Source organism: Lemur catta, chromosome 1 (assembly GCF_020740605.2).
Source record: "Lemur catta isolate mLemCat1 chromosome 1, mLemCat1.pri, whole genome shotgun sequence".
In the NCBI taxonomy this organism is placed as follows: domain Eukaryota; kingdom Metazoa; phylum Chordata; class Mammalia; order Primates; family Lemuridae; genus Lemur; species Lemur catta.
Genome location: NC_059128.1, coordinates 55,990,700 through 56,002,677, shown reverse-complemented (window position 1 = coordinate 56,002,677; position 11,978 = coordinate 55,990,700). Strand labels below are relative to the sequence as shown.

Genomic DNA, 11,978 nt, shown 5'->3' with positions numbered 1-11,978 from the left:
AGGCTACACTGCCATGCCCCTTAGGCACCAGGGGCTCCATGCGGGGATTACCGAGTGCCAGGTGTGGGGAGGCCTGCAAGGGAGGGCAGACAAGGTCCTGCCTCTCCAGTAGGTGCCAAATGAGCAGATCGAGTGGTATGTAACGGAAAATGCCACCTGATGACCCTCCCTCCCTAACCCACACTCCACCGTCATCCTGAAGCTCCTGGTCCTGCCTCCTGGTCCCTCAGCCTGGAGGGCCATATACCCAGCCCCCTCAGCTCTGGAGCTCCTCCCCAGGGCTCCTGTAAACAGGGCTCTGATTGTCTCAATCACCAGACTGGAAGCTCCCAGGGGCATAGGCCAGCTCTGGGAAGGCCTGGTCCCTTGAGCCTTGTACAGTGCCTGACACATAGTAGGTGCTCGGTGTCTGCATTTCAGCTTGTGGCGTGGCTGAACACAGCTCTGTATGTGTGTGTGTGTGTGTGTGTGTGTGTGTATGTACAAGGGGAGCAGCATTCATTGTGCACTTACTATGTGTCAGGGCAGCACTGGGCCCTGCACTTGCAGTCTTTCATTTAATGAGTGTCATTTGCATGGTTGCTTCTGTGTCATTCCAGAGTGGCTTTTCATGCATACATTCTTCAGCTGGGGTGGGCGTGGGAAGAGCTCTATTTCTATTTTTATCTTCCCATGGTGGGGTGCTCTGCTCACAGGGGCCCCTTATCTCCCCTGGCACTTTCCCCTACATCCGGCTGCAACCAGAAGCTTTAGGTTTACAAAGGGAACTTGCTGCTTCACACCAGCCACCTCAACCCCTCCCTCCGAGCCCAGAGTGGGGCCTAGGCCACCTGTTCCAGAAGACCCTCCTCCTTCCCTCCTGGGCTGCGTAGGGATGGGATTTGTGCTTCTTCCTGGAACCTAGGAACCACCCAGGGTGGGACATCTCTTCCCTTTACCCCCTACCCCCAGCAGCTCACGGGTTCACTTGGACTTGGCCCCTCCCTGTAGCAGCCTGGCATGGGGGCAGACCAGGACTCCAAATGGCTCAGGAGCACCCCGTGGGCCCATGCACCCATTTGAGGTTGATTTATTTTAACCCACTCCACTCCCAGCTGAGCACTAGAGAGTGCAGTTTGGGGTTGGAGGTGCAGTGGGGGCTCCAAATTGTGACTTTACATCTAGGAAGGCCATGTAGATAGTCAGCATGTGATCTTCACAACCACCTTGCATGTAGGTAGGAGCAGAGTGCAATTATTATCTCTAATTTGCAGATAGGATCTGTAAGGCTCAGAGAGGTTAAGTACACTGATTGAGGTCACTCAGCTGCTACGAAGTGTCTTCTGAATCTCAATTCAGAGCCACTTTCCACCACCAAGTGCCACACAGGCGGGTCCGGGTGCCTGCCATGCTGGCTGGAGGGGGCATGGCTCAGAGAGAGTTCCAGGGACATCTCTCCTCAGGAAACAAACACCAGGAGACCCATGGCTCCACTTAATGGCTGGCTGGCCCCAAACACTTAGGAAGAGTCACAGCCTCAGTCTCCTTGGGTAGAAAAGTCTGTGTACCTCCCTGTCGGGGCTGGCTCGGAGTAATAGCTGATACTGAGGTAACACTTAAATACCATCTTCCTGTGCACCAGGCACAGCTCCAGTGCTTTCCAGAGATGGGCTCATTTAATCCTCACCAAACCCTAAGAGACAGTATAATTACGTCCATCTTGCAGATAAGAAGACAGTGGCACAGAGGGGTTAAGAAACTTGTCCAGTATCACATAACTAAGGGAGTATCCAATATGCTGACCTCTTCAACTCCTTTTAGACCATTAACTCCTTGTGGGTAGAAAATGAGACTGGTCCCTCACGCTGGGCTCTGGAAATGAGCTCAGGTGTCCCCTCTGTTTCCTCATCCCTCTGCCTACAAACACAGGTGCACTTTTGCTTGTAGTTACAACTGGGGGTGGCTTATTTGATTTTTGTAAAAGCAAAACTCCTTTTAATATTTTATGTCATTAGGATAAAAAGTATGTTTATTCTCATTTTTAAGTGATATGCAGCCATTGGTGCTTTCCTTCAGCTGGGGCTCTTTGTAAGAAAATGGCCTGGAGACGGCTGAGTCACAGAGCAGCTCAAGTTTCTAAGCGGTGTCAGGGTGCAGCCTGTGATTCTCAGCCTGAGCCCACTCCAGGGGCTTTCCGGGCGAGGCCTGGGGACTGCGCGGGGCAGAAGAGCATCCCTGGGGACGGCCTGGCCAGACCATGCCAGAGGGAAGCCCACGCTCCAGGGATGGGCCTAAGGATGCAAAACCAGAGGGAGGCAGGGCGTTTTGGGGTGACAATTTTTGACACAAGAAATATTTGGAAACAGCTATTTTTTATATGGTTATCTCTAAACTGCAAAGACAAATTAAAATCGCTTAAATATCAGCTAGCTGTGTAGCACATTTGTCCCTCTGGCCATGCCCCGAGGACAGCGGCGCTGCGACTCCAGGCCCGCGGGGTCCTAGCTGGGCTCAGCCCAGGGGAACGCGGGCCAGGGAGAGGGAGGTCGGGGTTTACTCCCTCGACCCGCTGCGCCTGTGGGTCTTCTTGGGCCCTGCGGGTCACCTGCGGGCCCGCACACCTGCTCACGCTCTCCTCCCGCTTTTTTCTCTGGCTGGGTTGTCTCCGGGTTCAGGCAGCAGGGTCAGGTCTAGCACGCATCCTCGTGGCCTCCCCCCACCCTGGCCATGGCCTTTGTAAACAGTCCCTTTATTAAACTTTCTCCAAATTACCCACTGTGTGTGCGTGTGACAGCCGATGCCGGCTTGTTACGCCAGTGCTGTGCACAGCAAACATCTCAGACCCTCTCCTCACCCCACCTGATCCATTCAAAAAGGCCTCCACAAACGCCACCGTCCACACCGGGGTCCCACCTCCCAGCTCGGAGGATTTGCAGGAGCTGGTGGGCCTGGAGTCGGGCAGTGTGACTGCATTCTCGGAGCGGGCCCCGTAGCAAACTCCCCTGCATGTTCCTCCCGAGGTGGGGCCTCAGGAGGCACTGGGCATTGGTGTGTGCCTCGATGGATCGGACCGAGACGGGCGCTGTGCCAGGCCGGGTGGGCACCCAGGCGCACCAGCCATTCGGGAGTCCCTGCTGAGGACCGGCCCCGCCTCCCGCACCAGCTCCGCCAATGGGATGGCAGGGATGACCCGCCCCACTCCGGGGCAGCCTCCAGTGAGCCACCCGGGCCACGCCCCGTCCTGCGAGGAGCAGGTGAGCGAGAGGTGGGGGTACACCAGGAGATGCTGTCTTATTTTGGCACGCACCGCACCAGGATGCTGACAGCCTGTCAGCTTTCGGAGAAACAGGAAACGCTCGCAGGCTGGTCCACGCTTGGCGCTCCTGGCTCTTTCCAGGTCCAGAGAGCAGCATGAAACGCATCCTGTTACCATAACATGAGTCAGATGGATCGTGTTGTGGCTTCTTCCCCAGGTGCACAGACTTACAGCCTGGGATGGGGTGGGGGCTGGATCCTAGAGTTTGCAAGCTAGCGAAGAGGTTGGGGAGCCTCTGACCAATTGCCTAATCACCCTAATTTCACAGACCAGGAAGGGGCCTGGGAGTTGGAACTTGCTCATAAGTTGCAGAGCTGGACTAGAACCCAGGTACCCCAGCTTGGTGCAGCACGCTGCCCACTAAACCTGCCCTCCTCTGGCACTGAGCTGTTCTCTGAGCAGCTTTTCTAAACCATTTGCCAAAGGCTTTTTTGAAAACTGGTTGCTCAGAAGCTGGGGAGGGATGATCCTGGGGCATTATTAAGGAAAGTCCCCTGAAGCCCTCCCTGATGGCCCCTGTGGGAGTGATTGTTTCCTTCTCCTCTCTCAGGATCTTCCAAAGTAGGCCGTAAATACAGATATTCATGTATATCAATCCACATTTTCCACGTACTCTCAGTGTTCCTTCTTCCTGCACAGTACACAGACTCCTGAGCAATTTCCACGTCCCCATGCATGCCCGACCTAAGAAGTATGTGTTGAATTTGGATGGACAGAGCCACAGAAATCCAAGGACTGGGAGTGAAGATGTTCCGAGTGTTGCCGGTGAGTGATCATCCTTGTGCTCAGATACAAAGAATTGAAAATGAACACCAAAGCAGTAAAGCAAAGTGAAAGTTTACTGAGCAAGTATATCTCCAGACATGGAGAGGGGTATCAAGAAAGATTAATGAGAGATAGTACACTACAGAAGGGGGCAGGAGCAGGCACCTGTCACAATGGACAGTGGCCCTGGGTCTTTTCTTTCTTCTGACTTCCTCTTTCTTGTGTTGCCCTCCCCCTGGCCAGTGAGAGTGTTATCTCCTCCCACCCCTCGGGCAGGGGAGTTTTTCACTTTATTTGTTCAGATCCGGATTGTCGGGGCTTCCAAAACCCACAGGGGCGGGGTCAATGCTAATTTATGGTAATCATGGAGAATGAAGTCAGAGTCACTTGAGGACACTCTTTCCCTCCATCTGCGCAGGCGTCTCCTGGGCACTTTCCCAAACCGGAGAAAGCAAGGTGTACCTACCACGGGTACAATCGCAGCCTGACTACTGCTTTAGTTTTCATTGATCCATAACCCTAATTTTGTTCCTCTTGTTTCATGCTACCTGAGTTCTTTCTGTGTCACCTGTGCTCCCCATCCTAATCCCCTGCCTCATGTGTGCTGCATCCCTGGGCTGTCTGGCTGGGACAAGGCCTTTTGCAGCCCAGGTGGGGGTTGGTCCAGATTAACAGGGACCCACAGGGATTGTTTTCAAAATGGACCAGGTAAAAAGGCTTCATATTCTTCCTGCTACCCAACAACTGATATTAATGGTTGTATTATTGCGAGCTTACCATGGGTTAGGCGTTTGGATGACTTCTTTCCACACAATAGGTAGGAACTACCAAACCCCTCAATTTAAAGATAAGTAAACTGTGGCATAGAAAGGTAAGAGATGTGCTCAAGGGCTCTCAGTTGGGAGGCAGTGAAGCCAGGAGGCCACCATTAACCACTATGCTCTATTGCCCCCCAGATGTGACTACATGGTGGCCTTCCTGCCCTTGATGGGGTATCTAGGGGTCCTCTGAGCAGGGACTCACAAAGGCTGCCCAAGCAAACCTGGTTCCAAGATAGAGGAGCTTTTTCTTTGTCACTTATGAAGGAGCTTAGGAAATTTCACCCCAAAATATGACTCCTTGGTATAAAGAGTATTTTGAATTAAAGGCCCTTGGAGATTAACAGGCCCTTGGAAGGGGCTTTCCCTCTGTCTGCATAAGCAGACCATCAAAAGAACAATTGACTTTCCCCAGTATCTCACTATATTTGGGGGGGTGGTGGCAGGAAAGAAGATCAAGAATGCAACCAGACCTGGCTCAAATCATTTGAAACATCATACCTGTCTCTGAGGTTAATTTACAGGTCAATCTATCTCCCCAATTCATTCATTCTCCCAGGTCCTCCCTAGCAAACAATTATTGCCCCTAAACAGAATTACCTATATTCCTCATCTCCCCCAACCTAAAAAAGGAAGATATAAAAATATCTGGATCCCATTGTGATATTGGGTAATCACTCTGTGATTTCCCTTGTGCACAGGATAAATAAACCTCTTCCTCTTATTAATCTGTCTTGATTGCAAGTTGATCTTTCAGCAAACTTTTTGGGGGGACAGAGGAACTACTCCAACAGTTCCATGGCCCCAAATTGTGAGAAAGCCTTGCCCAGACTGGATCCTTGGATGCTCAGTGGGTCTCTGGGGCAAAAGTGGGAGTTAAGAGGGGACGGTGAGGAGTGCATTCAGCCAGACCCTACCCCACCCCTGTAGCTGTCATGGATTCCTCACCAGGAGCTTGGTTATTCAGACAGACTGCAAATAATGAGGCTGGAAGGTGAGCGAGCCCACGTGCAGGACTAGCAGGCCAGAAATAATAGGAAAGGCACAAGGTCACAGAGACCTGGTACACTGAGCCGCTGGATCAACAAGTTCCAATTAAGACTCAAAGTAGCCACTGAAGGAGACCATGTGGGAGGACAGTCCACTCTGCATGTGCAGCTGGCCACCCCTTTGCCGGGTAAGGGAGCAGGCAGCCTTTCTTGCATCTGTGGGCTGAGACCTTAGCAAACAGAAAAGGCAGGTTCTGTTTAAGAGCCCCCTGAACCTGAAGCAGTTCTGTTAATACCAGTGTCTTCCTGGCTTCTGTGACTTTTTTTTTTGGAGACAGGATCTCACTCTGTCTCCCAGGCTACCAGGCTAGAGTGCAGTGGCATCATAGCTCACAGCAATCTCAAACTCCTGGGCTCAAGCCATCCTCCTGCCTCAGCCTCCTGAGTAACCGGGACTACAGGCACACGCCACCACGCCCGGCTAACTTCTGTGACATTTACTGGGCTACTCATTGTGCTCATTTCTTAATCAAGGAAAAATGAAATATCAAGAGTCTTGGGAAATCTAGGAAGCTCATTACAGGAATGCCTCACAGAGATGACTCAGCACTTCATTTCACAAAGGGCACCAGAAGTGTTGCAAACACAATGTTTTTCCTGGTAAATAAATGGATTGAACCAGGATCCTGACTCCTAAACTCTGTGAAAGCCCCGGGTTCAGGTACAAAAGACTCTGGGGTGGCAGGAATAGTGTACTCACTGTTCCAGAATTGATTGGGTCCGCAATAGCTGAGTGACATGATGTGCTTCTCTAAGAGGATCGCAGATTGGTTTGGGCCTGGTAGCCAGGGTATTCTTCAGGAACACCAAAAATGCTCAACTATTAATATTAATTCATCTCAGGAACCAGAAGCAATAGTACTAACAGAAAATCCACTTAAAAATAGGACATGAAATCCCAGCCAAACTTTCACACATCATGATCAATGATTTGCTAGTTTTTTCATTTATATCTATTTGCTCTTCTAAGTGCATTATGTAAAATGTATATAAACATTAACTATAATTAGTCAAGGGATTGAAAGGATGGAAATAAAGTTTTATGTTCTTATAGTAGCTTGTTTTGCCAAATCACTTAAGTAGTTTATTTTTAAAAAAAGTACTTTCCCAGATGTCATGCCCTCCTTACCAATGCTGTAGTTTTCTTAACTTTGCACACACCTCACATATGGTGTATTTCATCCAACAAGAGCTCAGTCGACTGCAGAACATCCCAGCTGTACATGTCCCATCAGGTCACTGCTTGCTGAGGGCAAGCACAGCATGGTTTGGTCTGAGGCTGACTTGAAGGGTTGAGTGTTCAAGATTTGTCAGTGAGTCTCCAAAAGGTCCCTCAGCCTGGGGGCTGAACCCAGCGCTCAGGGCTGCAGGGCTTTCTGAGGACAGATTCACAAACACACACACACATGCACACACACATACACACACACAATTATTTTGTTTGATGGTAGAGTTCCTGCCTTACTGAGAGATACTGAGAGATTTTTATTTATTTATTTATTTTGAGACAGAGTCTCACTCTATTGCCCGGCTAGAGTGCCGTGGCATCAGCCTAGCTCACAGCAACCTCAAACTCCTGGGCTCAGGCAATCCTCCTGCCTCAGCCTCCTGAATAGCTGGGACTACAGGTGTGAGCCACCACGCCCAGTTAATTTTTTTCTATTTTTAGTTGCCCAGCTAATTTTTTTTCTACCTTTAATAGAGACGCTCTTGCTCAGGCTGGTCTCAAACTCCTGAGCTCAAGCAATCCTCCTGCCTCGGCCTCCCAGAGTGCTAGGATTACAGGCCTGAGCCACTGTGCCTGGCCAAAGAGACACCTTTCCATAAAAAGAGGATGTGGGTTGCTTCTCCTGGAAGCTGTGCTGTTCTTCTGTTAGCGCCAGAACTTTTCCATCTGACAATCCCTCTCTGGGCTGGGAGTCACTAGCATTGTTCCTAAGAACTTCCTGGTACTACTTTTCCCAAGGACTGGAAGGAAGTTCTTAACAACAGAAGCTATAAAAGGCTTTTTGAAATTCTTTATAGCACTTTTAAAGAAATCTGTACTTAAAAAGTAACCTAATGAGCAGCAAACATTTTATATAATTTTAAAGTGGCTTCTAATAGTCTCTATGACTTTGTACATTTTCCTTTGTATTTTACTGTCTTTGCATTCTATGGTAGATACTGCATCTGCATTCCCATATGCTTCAGTTATCTAGTGCTGTGTAAAAAACTACCCCAAAACACGGTGGTTTGAAACAACCTTGCTTTATTCTCATGAGCCCATGGGTTGGCAGGGAGGTTCTTCTGCGTCACATGGCATTACTCATGTGGCACCTTTCAGCTGGGACCTCAGCTGGGCACCTCTGTTCTTCTCCATGAGCTGCTGCATTCTCCCAGGCTTCTCCTCACTCCAGCTCACTAGCCAGGACTTCCTTAAAGCACGGCAGCTGGTTTCGAAGCGAGAGTGCTCCAGGAGGACAGACCTACAGTGCAAACGCTCAAGACTCATCTTGTGTCATGCCTCCATAAAGTCCCATCGGCCAAAGCAGCCACATACATGGCCAAGGCCAGTGTTGATGTGGAAGGGAACAAAGGGGCATGGATACCAGGAGATGTGCTTCCTCCTAGGGCATTAATGTTACGTTAATACAGCCATCGCTGTCTTTCAGCCATTGCTAGTTTTCTCACTCACATGATACGCTTTTTTTCCAATGTAGTAGCCTGCTACAAATTCCATTCTTATTCCGGAGGACTGTTACTAACTGTGGATTTGACATTTTCAGGCTCAACTATTTCACAGTAAATCTGATGTTAGAATTGTGATTTTGCAAGGACAAGTTTTGAATTGTGCAACTCCAGGCCGGTGTGTGGAAGTGAGAATCACCCGGTGGTGGATGAGCGTGGCTGTCTCCCCGCCCCCCGACTCTTGGCAAGGCTCGGTCGGTCTATCTCTCTTGGCTACAGGGTAGCTCTGGAAAAGTAGAGAGAAAAATCAATACTTGGGGGGAAAAAAAGCATATTTGTGAGAGATAAAACTAGCGATGGCTGAGAGATCCAGGAATACGCACAAGATGCACAGGGTGCCATTGAAGCCATGATTCGGAGGATGAGGAGCTGGAGGAACATTTCCTTATGTGCAAATTTGGAGATTAGCGAAGGTCTTGAAACATTCTTGTAAATGTCAGGTGGCTACTGTATTAATATAACAAGTATTTTACTGATATTAATAGAATTTAAATATAAAGGGAAAATAATTTGCCCAGGGGCACCCCTCAGGGCTCCAGATTCCCTCTCTGAATACCTCAAGAGACACAGCAGAGACCACCCACCTGCCCAGCGGCGGTCAGTAATTTTCTCACGAAGCTGCCACTTGTGTCTTTGTCCCAGTTCTGTGGCCACATTCCTGCATGATTTCATGTAAGTGTAAGTATAGAATAGGTACATTTTATAAAAAATCATCATACACACTCTTCCTTTTCCTATTCTGTGTTGCAGTTTGCTTAACTCTTCCCTTATTGGTGGGTATATGGGTTTTCTACACTGTTGCTGCTGCCATGAATAGCTTTGCAAATCTTTTATTTTGGATTATTTCCTTGAAGGGATAGCCTCTAAAGTGGGCCAGGGAGCATAAATATAGTTCTTGTTGCAAATTTCCAAGCAGTTTCTAGATCTATGCCACTAAAATAAATCCCAGATGGATTAGATTTACGTAGTAAAAAATAAACAAAAATTCATAAAAATCTAAAGGCAAATGAAAGAAAATAAACAATACAATCATTGGAGATGAGGAGACTTTGTTAGTTTAAAGAGAAATAATCATATAAAAAAGATTGATAGATTTCACTTAAAAACATTTTAAGCCATGCTGAGCTAAGTAAAGACTGTATCCTATGGGAGTGAGGGAAATAGATTCCTAAGCAAAGGCATCTGGCCTCTGCATTGCTTTAAAGTGTAGGCAATGAAGTCCCTTCTCAGGAATATCACAAAAGTAGTGTGCTATACAGAACAAAATGTACTCTGCTTGGAAAATAGCATGAGATGCCTGAGATGTACTATCATGACTAAATGTTTCAATTAAGTCAAATATTGTGATTATAAAGTTTCTAAAAATTAAAAGAAAATCTTTCTGGTGAAAGATTGATAGACAAAGTGACAAAGAGTTGAAATTCTTACTGTATCATTAAATGGAAAAGAAAAATAATATTACTCTGAGATACATAAGGGATATGAGCAGTAAACCACAAAAGAGCACAATTATTATGAAACAATTGAAAAAGAATAATAATCAAAGAAATGCACACTTAAGATATATTTTCCATCTATAAGATTAGCTGACTTTCAAAATGTTATGACATCCAGGGTTACAAAATGTGCTGTTGTAGGATGAGGATCCTTCCCAATCCACTTCTGGGCAGAGGAGGATTTGCATGCTTGCAGAAAGTGAACTGATTTCGCAATGTGTGTTTAAGCTGTGCCCTTTGGCCCCATAAGTAAGTGCTTTTGTAAAACTCCTTTTAAGGATATAAACTTAAATACATAAGAAGCTCTATATTCAACATTATTTCCGACTTTAAAAATTGAAATAGAAATAAACAAAATACCTAATGTTAGAGAAGTGATCAGGTAAATGACAATATTCACTTGCTAGACATTATGCAGCCATTAAGACTCACGCTTAAATAACTTTTACAATACGGAAACCACTTATAACATTACACTTAAAAAATAGGTTATAAAATTATTTGTACAAAGTTATTCACACAACTGTATGAAGAACAAAACTGCATAAAGTCAGTAAAGAAGTCACTCAAAATAGTCATTTTGAGAACTACCCTGTAGCTGAGTTTTGCAATTTGGTAAGAGAAGTCTAGTTGAGTTTTTCCTAATTTTCTTTTTTTTTGTATTTTCTTTAAGAAACACACATTTCCTTTATACTGGAAAAGAACTAACTGAATAAGAAGAAAATGTTTGCAGTGACACCAGGTAATGGCTCTGTTACCTGAGATTTGGTCATTTGATTTATTCCTGCAGGTCAAAAAGGGGCATTTATAACCACCTCGTTTTATATTTTTCAAACTTAGGTTCAAATGTTCTCGAAAAGGTCAGTAGAACTGAAGAGGTTGGATGGGGCACAGGGATGGCAGGGAGGGTGAAGGAGCGGGTGGATGTGGATTTAGCAGCTCATGGTGGAGACGGGGGAAGTGGGAAGGAAGACACTGCGGAAACGTTCCCAATAGGAATACTGAAAGTAAGTCTCGAGCCATGCACGCACGTGACATATTCATTCAAACATATTTGTCAAGCACCTCATTGGGAACACAGAGCAGAAAAGACACAGGCTCTGCCCTCCAAGCGGGGAGGCCAAAGCGTGAGAGAGAAGTGATGACAACACAGCCTGCTGATGGCCAGGATGGCGCCATGCAGGAAAAATGAAGGCCTGGAAGGATGCCCGGAGCCTGGTGACATTCATGTCAACGGGAAGAAACCCAGCACTGCCAAAGGCCCCGCCAAGCCCTGGTTATGGACACATACGTAAGTGTGTGAAAGTAGCCAGAATGGACTGGAAGGAAAGTGCTACCTGCAGAGACAGGAGGTGGGAAGGAATGGAGCCAGGGGTGATAGTTAATGGGAACTTTTCTTTTATGCCTAAAGTCCGACTTCTCAGTGAAAAAAAAAAAAAGATTGCAAGTAAATATCACAAAATGTAATATTTCTGGGGGGAATAAGTGCATTGGTTGAGATATGTACAAATGTGGTGGGACCAGGGAGGAGTGCTTAGGAGCCCTGAGGAGGGTGGGGAGGGGACGTGCAGGCTGAAGAGGGGTCCACCAGCCCAGCAGGACACGAGGGCTGGGGGCCCTGGGGCACAGAGGCCTTCTGGGCAGAAGTGCCTGCAGAAACAAGGTCACGCCTGCCTGGGGATATGGCAGGCGCGTCAAGGGCTTCAGGCACTCCGAAAGACGTCAAGCTTCCTCTTGAGGGAGAGAGGAGGCTTGCTCTGGGGCAACGTGAAGGGTGGTCTGGGAGAGGGAGCGACCTAAGGAGCCAGGGACCATCCTGAGGTGC

The 11,978-nt window shown here is 47.7% G+C and overlaps 1 long non-coding RNA gene across 1 annotated transcript; it reads left to right on the top strand.

Moving 5' to 3' along the window:
- The first annotated feature begins 3,937 nt into the window (after positions 1-3,937).
- Positions 3,938-11,416, top strand: LOC123650131. Its single transcript, XR_006739272.1, has 4 exons — positions 3,938-4,060; positions 10,827-10,895; positions 10,994-11,013; positions 11,216-11,416. It is a non-coding gene; the product is annotated as an uncharacterized LOC123650131 (long non-coding RNA).
- Positions 11,417-11,978: the final 562 nt, after the last annotated feature.